Source organism: Nilaparvata lugens, chromosome 4, assembly GCF_014356525.2.
Source record: "Nilaparvata lugens isolate BPH chromosome 4, ASM1435652v1, whole genome shotgun sequence".
In the NCBI taxonomy this organism is placed as follows: Eukaryota; Metazoa; Arthropoda; class Insecta; order Hemiptera; family Delphacidae; genus Nilaparvata; species Nilaparvata lugens.
Window position 1 is genome coordinate 69,331,783 of NC_052507.1, and position 13,647 is coordinate 69,345,429.

Below are 13,647 nucleotides of genomic sequence, written 5' to 3' on the forward strand. Positions count from 1 at the left end.
TCAATAACTGTATATTATAAGAGTACCGTTCTGTACTGAATATTTTCTAGGAAAATTATTCAATAAAATTATAATTATTTTGCGATAAAGCACAAATTATTTATGAATCGCTCACTGATTTTGAGGTTACACTTTGTTTACTATCGATCAGATGTTTTTAAAACAGTTCGAACGCAGCTGACTGATTCAAAGTATTGTCAAATGTCACGCTGGCTTCACGTAAGATATAATACCATCTCTAAAAAATAAAACTATCATAAAGGATCAAGAATTTCAATAAAAAAATAAAATGTATGTATTATCGTTGAAATTATTTATTATTTAAGAAATTATATTATATGTCAGGTCTTATTGTAACTAAATAGGTCATAGCATGAAATTATATTATTGATAAAATGGCAGAAATTAATTATAATAATCTCAAACCTAATAAAAATTGTACAAGAATATTAATTTATTAATAATTTAATTCAACTGAACCACATGGTAATTAAATCTCTTTGGCAGGTCTAAGCCAATCACAGTGCATAGAAATAGCACCAAGAAGGTGATCGTTTGAAAGCAACACATGTTAATCTATTATCAGACACCAACCCTGCCTTATCAGTTACACTAGCACGTGTACATTGTATGAGAGGAACTATGTCTAGAAGATTAAGCAGTTTTAAGAATTACATAAATAAATTATTATTGTAATTAAAGGAATTGTATTCTACTGCTTGCCACTGACGTCATGTTTACGTCACAAGCGTTCTACCAATGGCAAATTTTTATGCAAATTATTACATTGAGATTCTGAGAAGCAAGGTCTAGCCTAAAAGCTTAGAGAAAAGAGCAACACTTCCTTTTGAAATCCTTACCGTGTAGATCTCTTTTATAGTTACCAAGACCTATTTGTAAAATTTCTTGTTCGATTTTTAATGTTCTATTTGTGAGCCGATATTTTAGGCCAATCTATTTGTTATTTGTAAAATTTCTGTTTTCATCAATCGATAAATTTAAAAGCTTAAAGTAAATTATCCCTTAATTAATTCGGTGAAGGAGATATTTAAATTAAAATTCCCCACGTGCTGAAACCGAAGCCTGGATTGCCGCCGATCAAACGATTTTTGATCTAAAGAAGAAAACCACGACCGCCAAGGAAATTCACGTGAGTTATAAGTTTTAAAAGGGCCCCAATCTACGCTTCGAAAATATTTCAGTGCAGAAAACATAAATTTTTCTTCGTTAAATTATTGGCCACGCCGACAAGCGCTTTAGCATTTAAGAGCCTAGAATTTATTCATATTAAATTTATAAGAATTTGTAGTTGATTAACTATCCTCCGCTGCCTGAACCACGACCCCGAGCATTTTAAAAATATTTTATAATTCATTTTTTCACTATTTTTCAAAACTGTTCAATTTTATCAATTGTAAAATTCTGTTGAATCACGCATGGTATCATGCAAGCACAAGAAAATTTTTAACTATTCTGTTAATGCTAAATTATTATCAACCTGTAAATCAAATTCTGAATCTGCACTGTATGATTACATATTTTATTGTAATATATTTCAGTTTTGTTAATTCGCTTTCTGAGTTCGATTATTTCTTAAGCCTGTCAATTATTGTGTCTGATACGTTCTATATCATCAAGAACCGATCGAATACGATCATTGAATAATTGAATCAAGCTGGATATTGGAACAGGTCTAAGTGGATGTAGCGAGTGGGGTCAGATCGAGATATTTATTCTTTGTCCTTACCTGCTCATATATCAGCTTTTATCTGTTACCTACCTCGACTTAGGAGCGAACACATCAATTGTACAGCAGATGCAGCCATAGATCATATAAATTCCTACAATAGAGCTTAAAACCCGACAAGACTCTGTTCTCGAAATATATTCTGAACGATATTTGGTTCAAATACCGTATTTTAATCCTTCAGAACTTATTAGAGACGCAGTCCCGTAAATTATCTACATCGGGATTTTTGCTCGACCTGTATGATTTTGTATGCTCATTCTTCACAGGTAATAATTTTAAGGTATCCGTATTCAGTGTTTAGCGATCGCTACACTGCTTATAAAAATTTCATCACTATACAATTTGTCATTAGAAGAATCAAGGGTGAGCGAGCGTTTAGGCCTCCCGCGATTCCGACAATTGTATTGAGTCTTGTAGTGAGTCAATCAGTCTGGTGTTCACTCAGCGTCCACGCACGCAATTACAAAATTTATAGCCGCTACACCATTGACTCAGTACAAGATTCACTCTACATGTGTGAAGCCGTTAAAAAACGCACCACATGATTTGCCGGCCCAACGTGAGGCATTTAAATACAGCATTACATCACCCTACGTGTATTGTCCTATCCTTGGAGGTGAGAGTGACTCCCCCAGGAAGAGCTTTACAATACTTATCAGGTTTTAATTCGTACGGTTCTAATCATGTATTTTCTTCTCAAACACAGCTGTGTTTGGATTTTTGCAATTCATGCTGGTAATAAAATATAAAAGCTGGTGTTCAAATAGTAAGATGTGATTTCTTGAACAACAAAATTTTCAATTTAATTGAAAATTGTGAACTATTTGAATAGTTTATTTTCGATTATATTAATTTTGGACGTTAAGAGTGATTATTTTTTTGAATTGAAAATGTGTTTGTAACACATGGTAAATAACGTTCATCTCTTCTCTCCATTAATAAAATCACGTATTTTTCATGGAAAAATAATAAAAATTCTCCCTGAATTTTAATTTATCTTCATATTTTTTTAATAAAACTATTCATTGAGAAAAAAATGCTCCAGAGAACTAACAGAATGAATTGACCATATGATTTTGACATGGAATATTTTTAAACAGATAATCATGATATCGGGTTAAAATAAAAACAAAAAAAGCGAGCGTGTGTAAAAGACTTTGTTTTTATTTCCGGTTTCCTAGCAACAAATTCGAATATTATGATAAAACCTATTCTTGTCGAGGGGACGTTCGGTGCTATGCGGTTGCTATTCGGAACCGAATTCAAACCGAATCACCGTTTCACACTTATCGGAATTTGCCAAAAACGAAACGAACCGAACTGAACCGAATGCCATGTGTGTGTTAAAGTAGCCCTTCGCTAGAAACGAATTTGAACCTGATGGAACTTATTAGAGTCAAATGGGCGTTCGGTTCTATGCGGTTTCTGTTCGATACCGAATTCAAACCGATTTACCGTTTCACACTTATCGGAATTTGCCGAAAACGAAACAAACCGGATGTGTGTGAAACTAGCCTTATCAGTCTCCATTTCTTCTGGAATTTATGGATATTTGACAAATATTTTGTGAGCAGATGGAAAGATTTGCTTCACCGTCGTTAACAGTTGAAAACTTGAATATTGAAATGAAAAAGATTTTATTCATCCAAAAAACAGTACAATAACAGGAAATTTTTTTTCTTATCATCGAAACATAGAAATGTACAGTAATATAATGATTTAACATACCTAATGATAAGGTTCTTTTATAAGAATGAATAAAACAATAAACACCCCGAGGCCTAGCCTGTGTGGGGTGTATTGTTGGTGAATATGATGAGTGTTTCTCAAATAGACCGTCAAAATTCATCACATGATGTGTCCTGGCAAAGTTTGTTCAAAATGAACTTAGAAGTCCCTGTAAATACGATTTGAGACCGAGATAATGATGGCAGAGGATTTCATATTTTTCTTCAAATTATTAACTTTATAAGCTTGGGGCAGCCTCATGAGGATACTTGATAATCAATAATATTAGCTGAGAAATTGAATAAAGCCAATTGGGAGTAGTATAATGTATGTCACTTCAATGATAGTTGAGAGAATGGGAAGAATATGCTAAAAACATGATTTACCAATTTGAAGGGGACATATCTGCACATCTTACTCTCTACACTGACATATTCATTTATTTCTAAAATACAATAAAAACTATCCATTAAACTAACTATCCAAAGACTAACCATTCATTTTATTGCAACACAACTAGTTCAAATTATTTAAGAGCAAATACCAAGTGAGGAACAGATTGAAGAGTTGAAAATACATGATAATTTTTATTATGTTTTAATAATCAATAGCCCTGAGAAGAAGAGTGAATATCTTCACTTAAATATCTAGTAATTCAATTCAAAATATATATATTTTTATCACAGTAATGCATCATTTTTCCTAGAAAAGCAATTCATAATTATTACGCTTGTCAATAATCACAATAATTATCATTTAAAAATCTTACGGTACGTTTCATTGAATCATTATTCTAACACCAGTTTAATGTATTCCACGCAGTGAGAATCCATCACGTAACTCTTGTAAAGTTGATCAAAACGCTTATCAAATCTATGCAATAGTGTGATATTGAGTGGCTATTATTGTAGTTGTTTTTGTGTATCTTATATTGTTTTTGAACTGGAATGAACTTTGATTTTATTGTTTGTTAAACCCTGCATTTTTAGTGTGAGAATTGACTCTGTCTTCTTTGAATTTGCAAACTTGTTGCTTAGTTGTCAAAATTAAAGAAATGTTCGTGCATTTTTCAAATGCAGTTTCAATTTCATGTCGAAAAAGCCACTGTATTTGAAAATTGTACGAGCATTGACCTTTTTGCAGCTTTGGCTTTTCCACGGAAGTTATGCTCAACGCTCGTGGAGGGGGAATAATTTTCAGTGAAAAGGTCACAGTTCGAATTGTGACGTAACTGGGAAAACATGTAACGGTGTGCGAGCCTCGGTCCTCTGAATGGGCCCATTTCCCATTCAGAGGGACAAATTGTTATGTTTTCAGTTATCAGTAATTTTTATCTTGTTGAATAGGAAACAAAATTTTATTGAGTTAGTAGGAGTAGAATCAGGAAATTATTTGTGCGTGTGAGTTCAAGTATAGTGAGTTTTATTAAAGCGTATGTGAGTGTTTCTGAAGAGTCCAAGTTTGAATATTGTTAAAAGGGTGAGTGCCGAACTTTTGTTGTTTTTCTTATTAAGCTCATAATTTATTTCATAGAATGACCGAGGCCCAAATTTAAATGCAGCAAGTTAGCAGGTTCCCAAAATGTATAGATTAAAAATTGAGTATGTCTTCTTGACCTGAATCGATTGCTGAATAACTTTGCTCTGTTTGGAAATTTGACATGTTACCTGACTTTTATTAATTCGTTCTATATATTTAGAGTTCAATACACCTGAAGTTGAATTTTATTAGTATTTTTCATTGAAGTTCCTGGCTCGTAGTTGCTAGTTGCTAAAATAGGTGACCATTAGATAATGATGATAATCTGTGCATTTGAATGAACGAATCCACCAAAAGCTCCCAACCAATCAAGGATTCAAACATAAGTTTAGTATTATAATTTCAGCAAATAGTATAGAAGAACAGAAACACCCCCTCCGTTTACATCTGTTTACAAAATGCATAATCTGTGACGTAACTTTGTAAAGTTGATCAAAACGCTTATCAAATCTGTTTACAAAATGCAGAATCGGTCACCTAACTTTGAAAAGTTTATCAGATCTGTTTGCAAAATGCTTCACCCCACCAATTTGTAAACTGAGAAACATGATAATGAATTAGCATACAGCCGCAGAAAGCTGTTTAAATGCATTAGCAAGAGTATAAAACAACATAATAGGCGAGAGAGTAATTTGAAGGCGCTTAGCCCCTGACATTGGAATCGAGTCGTGCGCTCTCAATTACACGTGTAACTTGGGTTGGAGTCGGAGTCAGAATGGCCCAAATCTGTTTCACTCTATTATTGCGAATGCTCAGAGGTGTTTGTATAACTTTGGGATGGACTGGGAGGGAGGGATGTAGAGGGGTGAGAGGAAGGCCATGAAAAGGCAGCAGAGAATTTGAGGAGTGAGGTGCCGGCACTGAGGTTTTCGAATAACAGAGTGAAAGGGAGACTAGAGTAGCGGAAGATATTACTATTGGATTAGCCCCTCTCCCTCACCCACCACACTCTTTCCATCCCTCAGTCATCAATAAATTTCATCTTCCATTTCAAACCCTCCGACGTCACACAAAAACACTCTTTTCCTTCCCCACACCCATTCATGAAGCTCACCCGTAAAATTATGATTATTCTATCGTTTATCCATTCTTCCCTCTCGTTTATTGTTTATTCACATTTAAAATATCAACCCTCTGTCTCACTCTATCTCAACGCAATTGGCCACTTTGGGTTTTGATATGTTTCGACACTTGTTGCTTCAGACGATTGTTGAACGTGATAAGCGCACTTCACTTTCATCCAGAGAGCATCAATCTCCCCACACATTCGCTCGGGGCGTTCACGTCCTCACGCGCACTCACACACTATCATTCTCTTATCATTGTTTTATCTGACATTTCAATTTCATCGCCATTCATCAAGAGCTTAATCTTTTCTGCTCACCCCATTTATACCTTGCTCGGTCCATAAGCAGTAATTAGTTAATTTAATAAACCATGATGGTTTATCTTATAAACTATTCATACCTCGCTTATTCAATCCTATTATATAACCTTATGATAACATAACCTTATCTTTTGGACAACATTAACATTTTATCAAAATTTTTGGAGAGAAATAGTACAGGCTCAGCCTAGTTTTTCCTCCAATGTCATAATTGTATTATGATTATAGTATTTTATACAATAAATGAATAAATATTGAGCGAGCAATTTCTGTATTTTTATATCTGGTTATTTATATTTTTCCTCCAATGTCATAATTGTATTATGATTATAGTATTTTATACAATAAATGAATAAATATTGAGCGAGCAATTTCTGTATTTTTATATCTGGTTATTTATATTTATATCTGGTTATTTATGTTCAACGGATCTCGAAAACGGCTCTAACAATTTCCACGAAATTTGGAACATAGTAGGTTTATGATAAAAAAATTCGATTGCACTAGGTCTCATCCTTGGGAAAACTCGCTGAACGACATTAAAAGGATATTTTCATCCTTGGCTGAAACAGCTCAGACTTTCATCGACGGCGGATAGTGAAAAAGTGAGTGAGTGAGTATGTGAAAAATCAAAATATCGCATCCCCGAAATTCATAAGCTGACGTATAGCCAGCTGTAAAATATAAACACAATCATTTTAGAGAAATGTGTTCTGTTTATCAATAGATAAAAATAACGAGCGAAGCTCGGTGCCCCCATATTATACATTGAGTAGTGCATGCTGGAATGGTTCCAGGAAATAAACGACATTACTATGAAAAAAATGTTAAGTGTTCTAATTTTAGTGTAAAAATTTTTATTTACTTTAATATCGATTTTGGAATTGGATGTAGTTTACCATTTGGTATTCAACTCCTTATGCTTTGAATTAGGAAACTAAGTTGAGACTCTACACTCTCGGTGACAGTGTGAATCTCAAAGCCTATAGTTTGCAAAAATAGAGCCAAACATATACATGTGCAGTCTTTCCAGATAAGTTTTATAGTTCATAGTGTTCATTAGTTCAATGTTCATAAGTGTTATAGTTCATAGTGTTCATTAGTTCAATGTTCATAAGTGTTATAGTTCATAGTGTTCATTTATATAGTGAGGTCCACGTTATAATGTCAGTGAATGAAGATGGGAGAACAGCGTTGCCATTGTCTGCCTTAATTAATTATATTTCTACATTGTTAAAAACGGATTTGGTAACGTTGGGAAGCTAGAAAAGGATAGCGCTATCAGCTTTGTTGAATGATAGACAAAGTTAGCAATACCATTGTTAATCAAACACTGCCATTATAACGTGGACCTCACTATATAAATGAACACTAACACTAATAGTAATTTTTAGTGTTAGCGCTTATTGAATGGTTTGACAAATCTACGATAGAACTTGAGCTTGTGGCCACTTGACACAACTCAAACAATTAATTGAATGCCTTGCTACCATAGGGCTCCCCGAATAATTGTAATATTTGAACTATCAGATAACACTTCCATATTTAAATATTTATGTCATATCCCTCAATGCCTTGTGTCTCTTCGGCAACACCCATGCGAAACAACACAGATTACACGAATTTCATACAATCTTCAAACAATGCCACATGTTACGTTTATCATTCTCCAAGTTCAGACGGGGTTGACCTTGACTAAAGTTTCCATTTATTGACTCTTATTTTTTATTACATTGAGTAAATAACACTTTAGCAAAAGAACATTAAGCCCTAAACTGTTAGTTTACCAATAAATTCAATAGAAACAACTCTTGAATGTTTAGGAGGATAAAGAAGAATCGTTCAAGTTCGGGTGAGAATAAGTCATGATTTCTGCGGAGAAGAATGCTCTACCGCCCCCCCCCCCACCCTCCTCAATGATAGCGACGCAATCTGACATCAAATTCAGTTTGAGTTTTTGCCGTTGAGCCACTTGTTGCGTCTATTATGCGCCCAGTCTGTCTGCCAGTTATTTCCATTTGCCCGCTCACATTTAAATCTCTTTGCTAAGTGTGCCGCTCACTCGCACTCTCTCACTCTCTCCCTAATACATTCTCTCACTCTCTTCTTCTTCCACTCTATCACTCGCTCACCAGTTTCCACGTTTCCAAGTGAAATATGGCCATTTGCATGCTGCTCTTCAACTCGCCTCATCTGCACTGCCAAGTTCGTTTGCATCGTCACTTTTTTGTTCTTCAATCAAGCAAACCCGTGTTTGTTTTGTCGTCAAGTATCTCATCACTCAGCTCACTCTACAAGTCTACATCAACACTTGATCATTCTTTACTGAAACGAGATCTGAACAAATCTCTCACTAAGAAATCTCGCACTAAGCTCACATACATCAACATTTGATCATTCTTCACAAAGACGAGATGAACATATTTGTGACAACTCTGATAATGGACTATAAAATAATATAAATTAAAATAATGATGATAATTATCACAATGATAATCATTAATTATTAGATGTTAATTATTATTGATTGTTACGATACTAGAATACGTTATTATTCATCTGGGAAATGCCAATTTTAGAATGCAGTGTTATTGTACTAATATACAGGCTGAAACAAAGTACATGAATGCCTAATATTTAATAAATATCAGTGAATTCTATTGAAATAATGGGCTGGTCATGAAATAATGATAATAATAAAAATAAATTATGAATAATAAAGTATGATAATTATTACGATTGTAGAATACTTACTTATTCATCTGGGAAATGCCAATTTTAGAATGCAGTGTTATTGAATTAATAATATACAGGCTGAAACAAAATACACATAGTATTTAACCAATATCAGTGAACTCTGTATTAGCGATAAATATAAGTGAATTCTATACTAGAAACGTAGTAGATTCTATTATCAAATACATTTCAATATTTGAACTGATTTCAATATTATAGTATGCCATTATACAGGCCACGGTATGAAATTCGTACCGGAACAAGATTTATTCGTACTGGAACAAGATTTAATGATGGAAATTACTGAGATATTGCAATTATTCAAATGCTGATGAATTAATTATTATTATTATTCGAGAATCTAAATTAAATGCTGTAATTCAACTCGAAGACTTCTGCTACTGCAAATATTGACAACAGGGTAAACAGCTAGATGGAAATTCGATAAGGGCTACTATTCAAAAATTACTTGTCAGCCCGGGAAACGAACCCAGTACCTCCTAATTGCCGGTCAAGAATGCTTACCCCTACACCAAACTGACAATCTCTGGATAGCAGCGCTCATTTTATACGAAGCCATAGCGGCCAACCAGTCTACAGATGGAAATTACTGAGATATTGCAATATTATTCAAATGCTAATGAATTAATTATTATTATTAAATGGAAATCCAAATTAAATGCTGTAATTCACCCCGAAGACTTCTGCTACTGCAAATATTGACAACAGGGTAAACAGCTAGATGGAAATTCCCGGGCTGAGAAATAATTTTTGAATTGTAGCGCTCATCGAATTTCCATCTAGCTGTTTACCCTGTTGTCAATATTTACAGTAGCAGAAGTCTTCGTGGTGAATTACAGCATTCAATTTGGATTCTCGTTTAATAATAATTGACCGAGAGAAGTGAGGTCTAAGATTCAAGTCGACGGTTTGGCATTTCTCTTAATGTTTAAATGTTTATATGCTTATATGTTTTTATGTTGCGCATTTACAGCGAAACGCGGTAATAGATTTTCATGAAATTTGACAGGTATGTTCCTTTTTAAATTGCGCGTCGACGTATATACAAGGTTTTTGGAAATTTTGCGTTTCAAGGATAATATAAAAGGAAAAAAGAGCCTCCTTCATACGCCAATATTAGAGTAAAAATCAGACTATAGAATTATTCATCATAAATCAGCTGTCTAGTGGACTAAAATACTACCCGTTCAAAAACATCGAACATCTTGAAAATGTATCTTTCCATTAACGTTAGTAGACAGTTGACTATATAATACTACCCGTTCAAAAACATCGAACATCTTGAAAATTACATCTCTCCATCAACATTGTAGACAGTTGCAGCCAGACCTGATAACAGCGCTCACACTCACATTCCGGGACGACACGTCACGGTACGATATAGGACAGAAATCTCATGTTTATTTAGGATTTTTTCTAGACATTTTTAATTGATAAATTTTTTATTAATTTTTGAGAAAACAACAACAGATCAATGTAACTCACTGAGCGCGAGGTCTACTGTTCACAGAACTACTAGTAATTAAGATTCAATGGATTAATTAATGTATATACTCTAGTCAAGAAACATTTATGCAGTGTTATATTGATAGGCTAATATGCTATGAGCGTCACTTACTTACTTACTTAGTGAGAGTTTTTACTATTTTGCTTTTTTCCCTTATATTTTTTCGCTTAACATTGTCGTTCGTGATGAGGATAATCGCCCGATCACCAACTCTTAGTTGTCGTTTCGACAATGAGCTGCACCTGTCATTTGCATCCAGACTCCCAACAAAGGGCATTTGAGCTTCTTGAAAGTATGTGAAATTTCGAAGGCTTCTTTGGAGTGGACGAAATCGGATCGCGGTGCGTTGCGTGACGCGGGGTGGTCGCCTGCTGAGTGAGAGGTTAATCTCATGAATTATATCTATATAAATATCCTTGTAAGGCTGTGTTCATAATATATGTTGCCAGCGAGAGGATATTGAGTAACAGGTGCTCTTCTCGGATCATCCAACACGGAGAGCCACCCGCATCCTTGCTGTATTAAAATCCCACTTCAAACTGTCAGCATGCCTCACATCTATGCTTCCCATTCTACTTATGCGGACAGTTTGACGTGAGTCTCGCTATAAGTACATCACGTGACCTGATCAGCTTAAGATACCACCATCATCCTTCAGCAGATAATTACCAGCTCTCTATGCAGATGCCATTTGCTTATAAACATCTGCATATCGGTATTGAAAAATGAAGTATTGATGTGTGTTCTGTGACTGGATGTAATGATTTTGCTGTTAAGTGTTTTTTTTTTTCATTCCGTAATAACCAATAATGACTATTGCATTTCATAAGATAAGAAGATATGAGGAATTGAGTGAGAGGATAATAAAGTGAGTAGCCAAAGACAAAAAGTGTGTAGTCAGGTTGAGAAGGGTAGTCGACAATGCAAGATCCATTCTTGTAAAATATACTAGTAACTAGTAACATATACTAGTACTGTAGTAACAATATAAGATCCATTCTTTTAACATATAGAAATTGGCCATTTTTTTGTGTTTTGGAATATGGGCTTAAGTACACTCAACAATAAATTTTTCATTTTTCGACCGAATTTGACTTATGATGCATTATTTTGGACCGCCTTGACGAGCCGAGAAGATAGAAGTGTAGTACGATGAAATCTGAGCATTGTGTCAAAAGTTATAAGTGTTTGAAATTTTGATCCTTGAGGTGCGCACCTCTCCACTAGGAAATACTGAAATGAAGTGCAACTAACGGGTGATTCTCATAGAACATGATCTCATGAACTCATGTCATTGTGCAAAATATCAATGTTAAGACAATGTAGTTGGTGATGATGGTTGAAGCTGAAAATGAGGTGTTTTTCACAATAGAAGAAGCATTGTTGTCAAGTGTACTTGGAAATCTATTTGAGATAGAGCGCTTTCCCTGAGCTCAGATTGTAGAGCACAAAAATACGCCCAGAGGGATTTTGAATTATACATCTAAATGTTAACAATCTGAAGATATTGTTGATCAAAAACTAAAATTCATCAAAATTTATTTTTCCTTCAAATTTCACTCATTTTTGAAAAATCATAACTCAGTTCTCATTGGAGATAAAGAGTTCCGAATGATCTCAATCTATTCAGAATTTTATGATCAGGCGAGAGCAAATTTTTCTGTCCGATTACGAGATTTGGCAGAAATAGCTGAAAACTGGAAAATGAGCCGAAAATACGAGGCTTTTGGGCCACTCTGTATCTAGCACAAGGAAATTTTGCATGAAGAAATTGGTTCTGAACTTGTCTTATGTACACAAATAATATATTAAAAAATCAGAACTAGCCTACAATATAAATTGCATGCAACAATGTATATAGGGACTGGACTAATATACTTGTTATTGTTTTGAATCAAATTTCAACAAATAGGCTTATATTGATAATAGAAGCTCGAGTTATCTTTCATGTCCAATGATAAGTTCAGTATGCTATAAATTAACTATATTCTGTTATAAATTGAGAACTCTCGATTGGCTTATACAGTAAAGCAGTTTCCCATTTCCATGATGAAAAATACTATGGAGCTAGTAAGTTTCAACCTGGGTGTCACATTTTCATGGCCAAATTTCATTTTCATGACTCGTTATCATGATCAAAACAGAACTATTTTCAACTTGGAATTCGTCAAATCAATTTCACTTCTGCTCTCTTATTGCAGGCCTTGTTATAGGTGGTGATACTTCAATTATTTCCCCCATGGAAGTACCATTCGAAAAATTTTTTTTGATGCATCTAAGGAATCTATAATAGATTTTAGATTTCTTAGATTTGCGGTTGTTTAAAACCGATGAAACAGTTTAAAGTCAAAGTGCCGGTTACACGAAAGCTGCTCTAATTTTCTTCTTCTTCTTCTTTTGGTTCCTATCCGTTTCGGATGTTGGCAACCATTCTGGCTATGATGACCCTGTTGACTGCCGCCCTGAACAGCTGTGCTGTGCTCATTCCATACGATGTCCTCAGGTTCCTAAGCCACGATATTCTCCTTCTTCCAGGACCTCTTCCAGGTCTAATTTTAAACGTGGTTAATTTTACGAGAATCGATTAGAGAAGCTTTCTTTTCAAAAAGTCTTCTCTGATTGGTTCTAGTGAAATTAATCAAGATTAAAATTCAACACACAACTTTTGTGCAACCGGCTTCACAGTCTCAAACATCTTAAACAATTTAAAGATCAAACATTATGGATACAGAACACAGGTTTCAAACATAATAGCACAGAAGACATATGGATATAGAACACAGTTTCAAACATCTTAAACAGTTAAAGATCAAACAGTATGGATATAGAACACACGTAGTATACGCGGTAACACAGGTAAATTCTCGGTTATCAGCATATCTCTTCGAAGTTCTCATAGTTTGATTTATTAGCTGGAAACTACTGCAAGGGATGTAGAACTCCTGCACAGAGCGAGCTAACCGTCATGTCAATCTGTGT

The 13,647-nt window shown here is 34.5% G+C and overlaps 1 protein-coding gene across 1 annotated transcript in view; it reads left to right on the top strand.

The window, feature by feature from the left end:
* The first annotated feature begins 4,897 nt into the window (after positions 1 to 4,897).
* Positions 4,898 to 13,647, top strand: part of LOC111056489 (dynein regulatory complex subunit 7) — a 42,122-nt gene continuing 33,372 nt past the window's right edge. Inside the window, exon 1 of the mRNA XM_039426338.1 lies at positions 4,898 to 4,957. The gene's annotated coding sequence lies outside the window, so the exon portion shown is untranslated. The remainder of the gene's footprint in view (positions 4,958 to 13,647) is intronic.